Consider the following 12,473-nt stretch of genomic DNA (forward strand, 5'->3'; position numbering starts at 1 on the left):
CTCCCTTCCTGTTTTGCTCAACTCTGCCGTGGTTAGAAAGCCTATGGATTCAGTCTAACAGTAGAAGCCCAGAGAAATGGCGTAGCCAAGGCCACCACTTTCCATTTGTATTAAAATTCAGTTTTGCTCAAAGTCATTTCTAGCTTCAATCTTATTTCCTTTAGGCTCTGATCTCAAGGAATGCTTCAAAATGATGGTGCCATTGTTCAACTGTTTGTGCGCTTCTGACGCTGTCTATATGGATTAAAAAAAAAAAATCAGTGTGAAATTGTTAAGAGGCTGACAAACGCTGTGCTCTGGGCCTTATCAGAATTCCGTGACCACATTTGAGCCGTGTCCTCTTTGACACAGACTAGCATTCTCACTGAAAAGCCCTCCGTCGATGCCCTTCCCTGCAACACCTGAAGATGCATCAGCAAGAAAGCTGTGTGGGCACGCATTTTAAATACGACTTCACCAGAGGTCCCTGGGCAGCCAGCTCTGTAAGGAAGATGACCCAAGAACTCAAAATAAATGCACTTTTTGTTTAGGAACAAAAGCAAAATAAAACAACAACAGCAACCGAAGAGCAGCTGGCTTATGTGAGGAAATAGTCATTGAAGACACACAATAAATGTAAAACAGACCAATCAAGTTTATAGAACTTAAACTGAAATGCCACTATGCAATTAAGGTGTTTAAGAAGAATTCTTCTGAAGAAGAAAGGGTCGTGAACCTTCCCCAAGTAGACACCTGTGTAAGCAGCTCCCAGATCAACTCAAGCTGTCTTGGCCAAGCCCCCCAAAGCAAAGGTAACTGCTACCCAGCTTTGTTTTATGTTATTTGATAAGGGCACTCATACTGTCAGTGCGCTCGCTCGCTCTCTCTCTCTCTCTCTCTCTCTCTCTCTCTCTCTCTCTCTCTCTCGACTTGTTTGCATTTGTGAAAATTTACCTAGCTTTAAATGGCGTGCCTGGATGCCTTATAGGATGTAAGGAAGGTCTCTAAGGGGGTGCATGGAAGAAATAGAAACACAGAAAGACATCAGTCTGTCCACTTCAGACACAAGACCACTGGCACCAGTGTTAAGTGCTATGCAAACAAACTGCCTGAAAAAGACCCATCCCTGCTACTACTTATGGGACACAAATCTGAACAACAGCCTAGGGCCAAGGTTGAACACTACAAAGTCCCAGGCTCCTCTGAAACACTGAGCTTTCCTTTGCTGGGAAGGGGCTGCGCTGCCCGCCTCCTGCACCTGGAGGTACTCTTGGGTCTCAACAAATGTGCATATGTCCTGACTGTTAAATACAGTGACAGTGAGCATGGCAGACATAGAAATGACTTTGGAAAGGCAGAAACGAGAAATTAACAAGTACGAGAATCTTTCTTTTATTATAAAGACAATAAGAATAATAGAAACACGGTAGAGCTAAAAATATAAATCATAGCTGGGCAGTGGTGGTGCACGAGCCTTTAATCTCAGCACTCAGGAGGCAGAGGCAGATGGATTTCTGAGTTCAAGGCCAGCCTGGTCTACAGAGTGAGTTCCAGGACAGCCAGGGCCACACAGAGAAACCCTATCTTTAAAGAGAGAGAGAGAGAGAGAGAGAGAATAATTAAATATCTTAATATCTACTTTTACTGTTGCAAACTTGCAAAACATAAAAAGACCATCTAGTTTCTTTTCTTTTCAATCTAGGGGAAATGTGGATTAATATTTGTAACTAGACAATACGCTCAATGCATAAGCTGAGCATGTGTCACTGACAACTTATCACGGCACTAACTTGAACACTATTCCGAGGATCAGATTGCACACAGGTCCTTACAAAATTCCCAGCAAGATGACTTAGCAGGTAAAGGTACTTGCCATTGCTGAGTTCAAGCCCAGGAACTCATAGGATAGGGGAGCAAGGCCACACTGTGGCATGTGCTTGCTCACACTCATACAAAAATAAAACAGTCTATTAAGGTTATCAAATGGGGGGTTGGGGATTTAGCTCAGTGGTAGAGCGCTTGCCTGGAAGCGCAAGGCCCTGGGTTCTCGATCCTCAGCTCCAAAAACAAGATTATCAAATGGATTCCCGAGGCATCAGAAGCTGAGCCCGCAGAGGAAAACCCATTAGTTCCAGTCCTCTTGCAGATTCAACACTCGCTGAATCCGACTTTTAACACATTTCTCTATCTGCAAGGTGTATACACACACACAAAGGCATATTAAAATGGATTTTATTTGAGAATACCATGGCGGTTGGTGTACCAGTCACGTGTCTGATGTCGAATCGCCCCTTGCGCCAGCTGAATGGGCGGCATCCATTTGGAAGGTAGAAAAAAGCAACTCCTGGTCCAAAAGCCCGTGGAAGGAGAGGAAGCGAAGGTCTGGGCTGGTGGAGGACAGATGAGCTGCTTTCCCAGGTGACATCACCAAGGACCATAGACAAACACCACTCTAGTCTCTTCAGCACCCCAGGAGGCTCTGCAGGCCCACTAACCTACTTTCCTTGATGATGTCATAGTCGACAGCTTTCAGGGCCAGGCGGAACTTCCCAGCAGTTTTGGTTGCCATGGGAGGATCCCCAGGGCTGGCTACAGTGTGACAGCTCACTCACAAAGCAAATCAATTTTACCAAGCTCTCAAAGCTCTCTCTCTCTCTCCTCTCTGGCCAGCACATTTCCCAGGCAAGCAGAACACAAAATCAATATGCAAATGTGGCGGTTTCACAGTCCCACCGTTTACTGATGAAAAGGCCAGGGTGGATGACTTTCAGAGGGGTCCAACTCCCAGACCCAATCTGTTTATAAGCACAAGAGGGACCAGGAAAACCCCTGCTGTGTCTCCGTGGCAGTCTTTCTTATGGGTTCCATTAAGAAAGATGTGGTCTGGATGGTACCCACCCCATGAGTTAAAGGCTGCTTCCCAGCTTCCTCCTCCCAGTGTCCGGACTGTTAGGAGATGGGACCAAGTGAGAGGATTTTAGGTCATGGTGGGGATGCCCTCAAAGGGGACCATGGAACTCTGGCTCCTTCCTTTGCTGAAGTATTTGTTAGATGGTTTTGCTTGATTTCTCAATGCCATGAAATGTTGCCTTTCTACAGGACCCACAAACAAGGAAGCCAGCCCGTCATGGGCTGAAACCTCCAGTCTACGAGACATGAATAAGCCTTCTCTTCTTACAAAAGGTTATGTAGTATTTGGTATAGTGACTGGAAGGTGATTAACAAAATCTTGGAACGCCCTGGGTCCTACAGTTCCCAGTAACTGGTCTCCTCCTCCTGTCTTTGTTCATCAACTATCCCCACCCCTCCCTTTCCAGCAGTAAATTCTCTTTTTCACACTGTAAGGCACATCATGGTACTCCTCTCCCCAAACCCTCCAGAATCCTTACTCAGGCATGTTAGACAAACCAAAGATGGAGAGAGAGAGAGACCCCAAAAGTGAAGAAATTGGCGGTGGGGGGAGGGGGGAACACAGTTTAGCAATGTCACCCTTTTAATAAGTAACATGGTATTATAAAAAGAATTTGAATCTGAGAAGCCCTGGGCCCATCCCCTCCCCGACGCTTTCTAGTTATGTGGTTACGTGAAAGCATTCCCTGTTTCTGAGACTTGGATCCCAAACTGTTAAAACAACAGTCCTAAGTATTAAAACACCCATTTTGTGGGGTTCTTAAGGAAAATGTGGGGACAAATTCTAGAAATGTTTTGAATTACAAAGTCAGAAAATGCAGGACTCCTGGGAGTTGTACATATAGATGACCTGTGAAGCCAGGATAATCAGATCATTTTTTTTTTTTAAGTAGCTGCCAAAATACTCAAATCCATTGCTTCAGGCAGAAAATTCCATGTGGGCAGAAGAAGATGCAAGATGATTGGGAAGGTGGCCAAATTCTCATAAAACAGACATTGTCTATTGTGCCATTTTCTTTGATGTCTGGCTTGGAAAGTTTAATAAAAGTAATCATCATTATTTGAGCACACAGTGTGCTGTTCCAGGCACTATACACAGGACTTTACAGACATCCATATAACACTCTTGGGAGGCTGGAGGGATATAGCAGAGCGAGATATCATCTACATCAAAACCCCGATACCTTTGAGAGCAAGAGCGGAGCTATTAATAATTACACAGGAGAGCAGCTGCAAACCAGGTTTGTCCCCTGTGAACCACATGTGGTTTCATCTCTTTACAGTTAAAGAAACCGAAGCCAAAGTAAGGAAGCAAAGGAACCGGCTGGAACAGGTGGGGAAGCTGCCTCGAACCCGTGCCCTCTGCATCATGTATAAATGAGCAAATGAGCCTCCGGTGCACAGTTATAGCAACCATCGAGGCTCCTGCCGTCCGTCTTCAAAGTCTTCCTTTGATTTAAGTATTTCCTTTAACGAAACCTGAAACACCCTCCGGGGTGCCAGTTCAAAAACCAACAGGAAATAGAAAAGACAATTTCAGTGTTTGTTACTACCACCAAGGCCAGCCATTTATTGCCAAAATTCCAATCCAACTCATCACTCTGGGGATGAATTTTCTACAAGAGGTTGAGTAACTGGCACCTGGTGCCCTTTGCCGAAGACAATGGGGCCTCTGTGCATGTTTCCCAGAATCAATGAACACACCATCCAATGCAGCCTCCCACAACAGCACCTGGAGAACTCCCTCCCTCCCCCCATCTACCTGCAGGAAGTATTTTGGCACCTGTAACGGATCACCCTTCAAACCTCACATACACGGAACACTGAAGGAAAAATATATCAACACAAGAACAAAGAGTGGGGACTTGTTCTTTGATTTCTGGAATTTCAAAATGCCCTCTGCTGACAGCACTTTTTGCTCTTGGCACGTTTGTTTGCTATTTAGATAATGTGCAGCACAAACAATTGGAAATAATTCCAACATTTTTCTTGCCACACAACATTACCGCTTTTAATATCAAAGACGTGTGGCTGTCATTAGCAAATTACCTTTCTTCATCCCTGAAACAGACTGTAAAGCCTTACACTTGGTAAGAGTTCCTGCATGGGGATAATTAGGATAATTATTCTAGGACAATTAGCCTGAGTAAATAAGCAGGGTACCTACCCCTCAGGTTCTTTTCCAATGGATCGGCCCTCACCCTCTGCTCCATCAGCAATTTTCATTTTAGGACAGAGCTCCTAGACCCCAAGCTCTTCAGGAAGTATAACAGTTGCTGGATGCAAATCAGATGCTTTCCATTAGACCCTGTGCAGTCTAAGCATGTGTTAAGTCCTGCACTTTCTATATTCTTCAGCTTTCTCTCACCATCCTCCAAACCTCCCTAGGAAATACAAAAGGGTTTTCCTGGCAGAATTTGCCCTCGGGAATGGCTTCTTCTGCACCCTCTAAAGTTGTTAGCACAGCTTTGAGAATAAAGGTTTTTTTGTTGTTGCTGTTTTGGTTGTTGTTGTTGTTTATTTGTTTATTTGTTTTTTGTTTTGTTTTGTTTTGTTTAATACTGTAAAAACTGAATCACAGCGTTGGCCTTAACACAGAAGTACCATAGACTGCTGGTGTGGAGAGCCCTCTATGTTTACAGGATCCCCCTGATGTGAAACATCAGCCAGCTGATCTATGAAACCCAGTGAAGCCGCAGATCCATTTCTAAACTATATTCTGGTTTTGGTATCAGGTTCTGCTGGTCCATGCATTCAGGGCCTACACTGCAAGATCCCCGACTGCTTGCAAATCTGCACAGGCAGCTTCTCTTCCTCCTTGCTCTCCTCTTTTCCAGTCGCCCTAGTGACCAATGCCTCGGCCCAGCCCCCACGGTCCTCTTCCAATAGCCCCAAGACAGAACAGAGCAAATCCACTTCTCTACAGCGTTAACTTAGTACATCATCAACTTCGGAAAAAAATGACAGCATTCATGCACTGAGTCCTCTGACCTGAGAACATTTCTTCACGTCATATTCCTGCTCTTCCATACTATTCTAAAGCTTGCTTGTACGGATAACAAGCACTCCCTACTAAATTTACCTTTGGTTGTTCTGCCTGATATGGTAATTTTAAAACTTCATCTCTTATCCTGACTATAAATATGAAAGCTACTGATTTCTGTATATTAACTTGACACCTTCCTAAATCATTGAACTGCATCATTTATAATAGTTTAAAATTTGCACTTTTCTAAATTTAACAAGTACACATACTCAAGATGCGCCAAGGGTAGTAATACAATCTCAAGCTTTCCAAATTGTGTGCTTCTGACATGGGATATGACATTTAGTATTTACTTGTTTGTTTGTTTATCAGCTCTGGGGATTGCTCAAGATCTCCCAGGAGCGCTAAGAAAGCATTCAATTGCTGAGTGGCCAGTCCAGCACCATTAGAAATTTGTTACTGGGATGATGGTTCATCCTGGTCAGTGTCAAGTAGTGACCACAGCAGTGACCACCCTTCTCTTATGTCCCCTTCAAATGGGAACAATACATAGACCACTGTATACAAGATGAAGCCAGAGGAAAAATCTAGGATTGGGGTCTCTCCTTCCTTTTATCTTGGGTTTGGGGGATAGAATTCAGGCCATCAGGTTGGCACAGCAAGCATGTTACCCTTTGAGCCATCTCCTTGGCCCTCCCTCCAATTTTTGTGGGTTTTTTAAAATAGGGAATGGCTGGTAATTTATATTAAATATCTTGTCAGTATCTATTATTTTAATTACATGATTTTTATCTCAAGATTTATTAATGTATTCAATATTAATAGTCAATTGCCATACTTTATCCAAGTCCATACATTGCCATTAAAATAAACCACAGTAAACTATGGAGTCTTGTCTTTTAATGAGTTTCTGGTCATATTTCCTAATGATTTATGATTGATAAAGCCAATCTTCATGAGTCATACTTCCTGGTTAATCTGCCTCCTAAAGTCTCCGGCAAGTGCTGGCTTTGTGTTGAACTAATCTGTTAAAAAAAGAACCAAACTTGGAGCTGGAGAGATGGCTCAGCTGTTAAGAGCCCTTACTGCTCCTGCAGAGGACCTGGGTTTAGTTCCCAAAACCTACAAGGCAGCTCACAGCTAGTGGAAACTCCAGTCCTAGAGGATCCAACGCCCTCTTTTGGCCTCTGTAGACACTGCACACACACACATACGTGCAGGCAAAATACTCCCATCCATGGCATTAAACATAAATAAATCTTTAGAAAAAGAACTGAGCTCTTCCTTTTGCTCTGGAACAGTTTCAAGCATTGGAGACCACCCTGCCCACTCTCCATGAGACAGGCCTGTAAAAACACTCCCTCTCTTCCAGGTCAGATGTCATACATCACATACATTATAAAATCAAGGATAGACTTCCTACTATCCACGCAACAAATCAAACTCCTTGACTCTCTCTACTTTTCCTACTCCGAGTCAACTCAGTACACACAGAACTGACCACCTCAGACCACCTCACATCTAAGCTGCTCTATACCTATTCTCATGGACACTCATCCTGACCTACGCATTGCAGGATGCCCACATTTGAGATTTTTCAAAGGCGCTTTAAAAGTTAGTAATCACGCAGAAATTTCTGGCAGTGGCAGACAAAATAACCAAATGTGCCTGATGTTTCTGGCTGAAACACCAGGTGGGATGAGTGGGTTCACTGAGACAGAGAAAGCTATGGTGACTGGGTTTCTTTTGCTGTGTTTTTAAGAGGGTTCTGAGAATCACATACTTGGACTTGGACAAGTCTGTGGTAAGGGAATATGGGCAGTCAATAGATAAATGTTTAAGTTCAGGCAAGAAATTGGTATTGAAAGCTGGGCAAGGCAGCCCACACCTGCAATCAGTACTCATAGACTAAAGCAATAGGATCATCATGGATTCAGCTACATTATGAGCTCCAGGTCAACCTGGTCTACAATGTGAGACTCTGCCTTAAAAAAAAAAAGAAAATACTGAAATTTAGAAAACCTCCATGAATGGGATTTAGAACTAGAGGGATTCACTGATATTCCCCCAAGGCATGAATCTGTTACAGGGAAGTAGAGGCACATGGTCTGAGTCTATGGTGTTGGCTTAGACCAACAGAAGGAAAGGAGTATCCATGACTAGGATGTCATACAAATAAGAGACGAGGGAACCCAGAAGGAGCGTGGTACTGTGGAAGCTAAGTAACTACTCTAAGAAGATTCACAAATGATGGCAAATGCAGCCAAGAAGAAAAGATGAACTCTGAGCTACCAGCGTGGTACCATGGAAGCGACTCCTGGGCATGAGGGTAGATTCAGTAGGGAGCTAGGACTAGAGGCTTGGAGGACTCCAAAGGAAACCATAGAGACAGACAGTTGGAGACGGTAAGTCTAGACAGTTCTTGGAGGAAAGCAAAATCAGGTGGAACTGGAGGGAGATGAAAGGTCAAAGAAGTTTCCTTCAAGATGAAAGAAAACTCAATGTGTTTGCATAATGACGGCTATGGTGCAAACAAGCAAGAACCCAGCAGGCCGAAGAGGGAGGGGTAAACCGCACATCTGCCGTTCCCTCGAGGTTGGCCTTATTTGTTCCACGGGGAAGATGTTGAGTGCATATTGCATGCCAGGCTCTAAACTGGACACTTGGGATATAATGGGAGAGAAAAAGGATGAGCAACTGTTTCCCCATTGTGGTAGCCAGACAGGGAGAGCGTACACAGGAACAGGTGCAAGCAGGGCAGTCACGTGGTTTGTGGAAGACAGCGGCCTTCTGATTGCTTTGGTTTTCCAGAGGCTATACCAGACACAGGGGAGGCAGGGTTGGGAGGCGTGAGCAGGAGGGACTACATCTTGAGAGAGCAGCAGCAGAAGCAGATGAGTTGGCATGCTGGAGCTGGCTTAGGGCCACCCGTTAGCAGTGCAGCTCACGTGCCCCGGTGTTCTTCTCCAGCCTGTGGAGCTAATTAGGCTGCAAAGCAGGAGGAAGCCCGGGTCAAGCTGGTGGTGAGATTTTGCTGGTAACATGACGGGGGGGGGGGGGGGGAGACGACACCAGCACAGCTGAAAGAAGACACAGAAGTGGATATGATGATGGGCCACAAGATAGGAACCAGGAAGAGAGGCATGCAGACACGGAAAGGGCAGGGCCAATGGGCTAGACTCTCTTTTAACCAGGATCCTAGACATTGCTTTATTTAGCCTCACGATGCTTATCACCACTGGTATTTACTATATTTTGCCAACTGTTCATTGCTGGTATTCCTTCAATGGCAGGGATCTTGTCTGGATCACTTGATGGAGCCTTAGGATATGGAACAATGCTTAGTGTATTGAGTTGCCATATAAATATTTGCTATAATTTAATGATGAATTTGTAACGAGCGTCTCGAAGGATCAGGATGAAGAAAATATAGACTCATCCTCACTTGCTTTCTTTAACCTCAGCGAATCCCACAGAACACACTTTAGAACCAAGCCTAGGGCCTCTAACCATTGCCTCCTCTGTCCCTGTCCCCAGGCACTCTTTCCCCCCTGGATGACTGCAGTAGCCTACTGTCTGGTGTCTCTGTGTCTGTCACCAACTCCCTGTGAACTCGTCATTAACTATATTAATTAGCAGTTGAGATCACATTAATTCTCTGCTCCTCTTACCCAGAAACAATCAGTCTGACGTCACTGGCTGGCTCTCCCAAGGTCCTCATTCCTTCTCTCCCCCTCCTGCCCTTCTCTCCAGCTGTTCCCACAGGAACCACACTACAGTTTCCAGACTTACAGTCTCTCTTTCCTAGAGAGTTCTTCCTGGGATATTCCAGGTGGGAGTTCTTATACTTCATCCCAAGCTTTGCTCTAAGGACACCTTCACTGTGTCCTTGTTGGATGCCTCCATCTAGTATGGCAGTCTTGCTGCTCTAGAAGGATCCTAGACATTGCTTTATTTAGCCTCACGATGCTTATCACCACTGGTATTTACTATATTTTGCCAACTGTTCATTGCTGGTATTCCTTCAATGGCAGGGATCTTGTCTGGATCACTTGATGGAGCCTTAGGATATGGAACAATGCTTAGTGTATTGAGTTGCCATATAAATATTTGCTATAAGTGAATGAATGAACTGCCTAGCCAAAAAGATCAATTTTATTCCACTTCCAACCTTCTAAGCAGGGAAACAAAAGCCTTGAATGGATGGTAAAATATCTATAGAAACAGTGCAGCAGAGATGAAACTGGAAATTGCCATCATCACCATCATCATCATCATGGAACTCTGACTCACTACCTCTTCAGCACTTCCTGGATCTAATTCCTCAGCTATCTGTTACCTGATGCAACAGCTCAGGTCAGAAGACTTTTTCTTTCAAATATTACTAAATGCTAACACCTAGGCGGGAAGCACCAGACTGGGTAAACCACAACACTGAGGAGCAAATGAGTGATTGAAAAAAAAAGGTTAGTTATGTTCAAGGGTATGTGTGTGTGTGTGTGTGTGTGTGTGTAAGCCAGAGAAGAATTTGTGGGATTCTATTCTCTCCACCATGTGGGTTCTAGGAGTTGAACTTAGGTCATCAAGCTTGGTTGATGGCACCTTCACTGGCTGAACCATCTCATCAACCACAAGTGAGTTTTTTGTGCTGCAGAGAATCGAGAAATTAGTGGAGTTAATAGGACAGGGAATGGTTTATCCCAAAGGCAAGGATGCTAAGGGAAGAAGGAAGAAGGAAGAAGGAAAGGAAGCAAAGAAGGGAAGAAGCAGGATAATAAGAAAGCTAAAGGGTGGACCAATGGAGGAGAGAAAGAGAACCCAACAGAAGATGGGAAGAGACACTGGGTGAGGAGATGGAGACTGGAACAAATGGGAATAAACTATAATGACACCCGTGTATGAGGATACCAAGATGAAACCCATTACCTTGTATCCTAACCTAAAAAAATTCATTTTAAAAAAGCAGGAAGAAGAAAAAGGAGGTTTAACGTGATGGCGGCACGGTTAGTTTTAGTTGTTAACCTGACAATCTAGAATGACCCGGGAAAGGAGCCTCAATGAGGGGTTGTCTAGATTAGATTGACCTGTGAGCATGTCTATGAGGGATTATCTTGACTGGTGGGAAGACCTGTCCACTGTGGGTGGCACCATTCCCTGGGCAGGGGATTGTGTAAGAGTGAAGAAGGCAAGCTGAGCACTAACATGAAGGCACTCATTCATTCCTCTCTGTCCAGCTGTGGATGTGATGTCACTAGCTGCTTCAAGTTCTTGTCACCTTGGCTTCCCTACAGTGATGGACACAACCTGCAATAAACACTTTCTCCCTTGAGGTGACTTTGTCAGGGCACTTTCATCACAGCAACAAGAAAGGAAACCAAAATGGCATGGTTTGTTAGTTATGTTTGATTAATATGTATCTAATGTTAACACATTTTCTAATAAAAGATAACTTGATATTTATCTTATTCTGAAACACATTTATTACTCTCTCTCTTTTGCGGGGAGACATTGGTCAAGACTGGCAAGCGTCCTACCTCTAAACTATTTCTTCAGAACTGAAGCAAAATTAATCTAGACCAAACAACCAAAACAAAACAACCAAAAGTTGATAATACTTCGTGTATATTGAAAAACAAGAAAAGAACAGCTCCTTTTAAACAACAGGAATGGAGCAGCCCAAGGATTTCAAGCCAATGAACAAGTATTAACCTGGATTTTTTTAAATCACAGAAGAAACAAAACTTTACAGGAGCAAAGAAGGGAGATTTTAAGATGGCTGTGTGCTTTCCTGAGAGCCCAAATATAGAAAGGCTGTGGTGCAGACATTGTCCATGTGTGTGACCCAGAGAGGCCTCCAAAGTTCTTAGAGAACAGCACTTCTACCACACATGTCAGGGAGCCCACGATCCATTTGATAAAAAAGAAAGAAGGTGTGAAGGGGCTGGCAGGATGGTTCAGTGGGTAAAGACCTGAAGGTGGAACCTATGGTGGGAGAAGAGGACTCCCCAAAGTCTCTCTGACCTCCACATGTGTGCATCTACACACACCCCATCACAGATATACACACCCCATCACACACACACCCCATCACCCCATCACACCATCACACACACACACACACATCACATACACACACACCCACACACACACACACACACACACACACACATCACATAGACACACCCCATCACACACACAGACATCATCATCACACACACACCCACCATCACACACACACCATCACACACACACACCCCATCACACCATCACACACACACACACACACACACACACACACACACCATCACACACACACCCCATCACACCATCACACACACACACACCCATCACATAGACATACACACACAACCATCACACACACAGACATCATCACACACACATCACACACACACACACCATCACACACACCCCATCACACACACACCCCACCTCACACACACACACACACACACACCCCATCACATAGACACACACACCCATCACACACACACACACACACACACACACACACACACACACACACACACACACACACACACACACACACACACACGCACCATCACATACACACCCCATC

General features: G+C 44.4%; 1 protein-coding gene across 8 annotated transcripts in view; it reads right to left on the reverse strand.

Moving 5' to 3' along the window:
• The window catches only part of Nhsl1 (NHS like 1), a 230,054-nt gene that overhangs the window by 24,324 nt on the left and 193,257 nt on the right, over positions 1-12,473 (reverse strand). The gene's annotated exons all lie outside the window — the stretch shown is intronic.

The sequence above is a fragment of the Onychomys torridus genome, chromosome 19, assembly GCF_903995425.1.
Source record: "Onychomys torridus chromosome 19, mOncTor1.1, whole genome shotgun sequence".
NCBI lineage: Eukaryota > Metazoa > Chordata > Mammalia > Rodentia > Cricetidae > Onychomys > Onychomys torridus.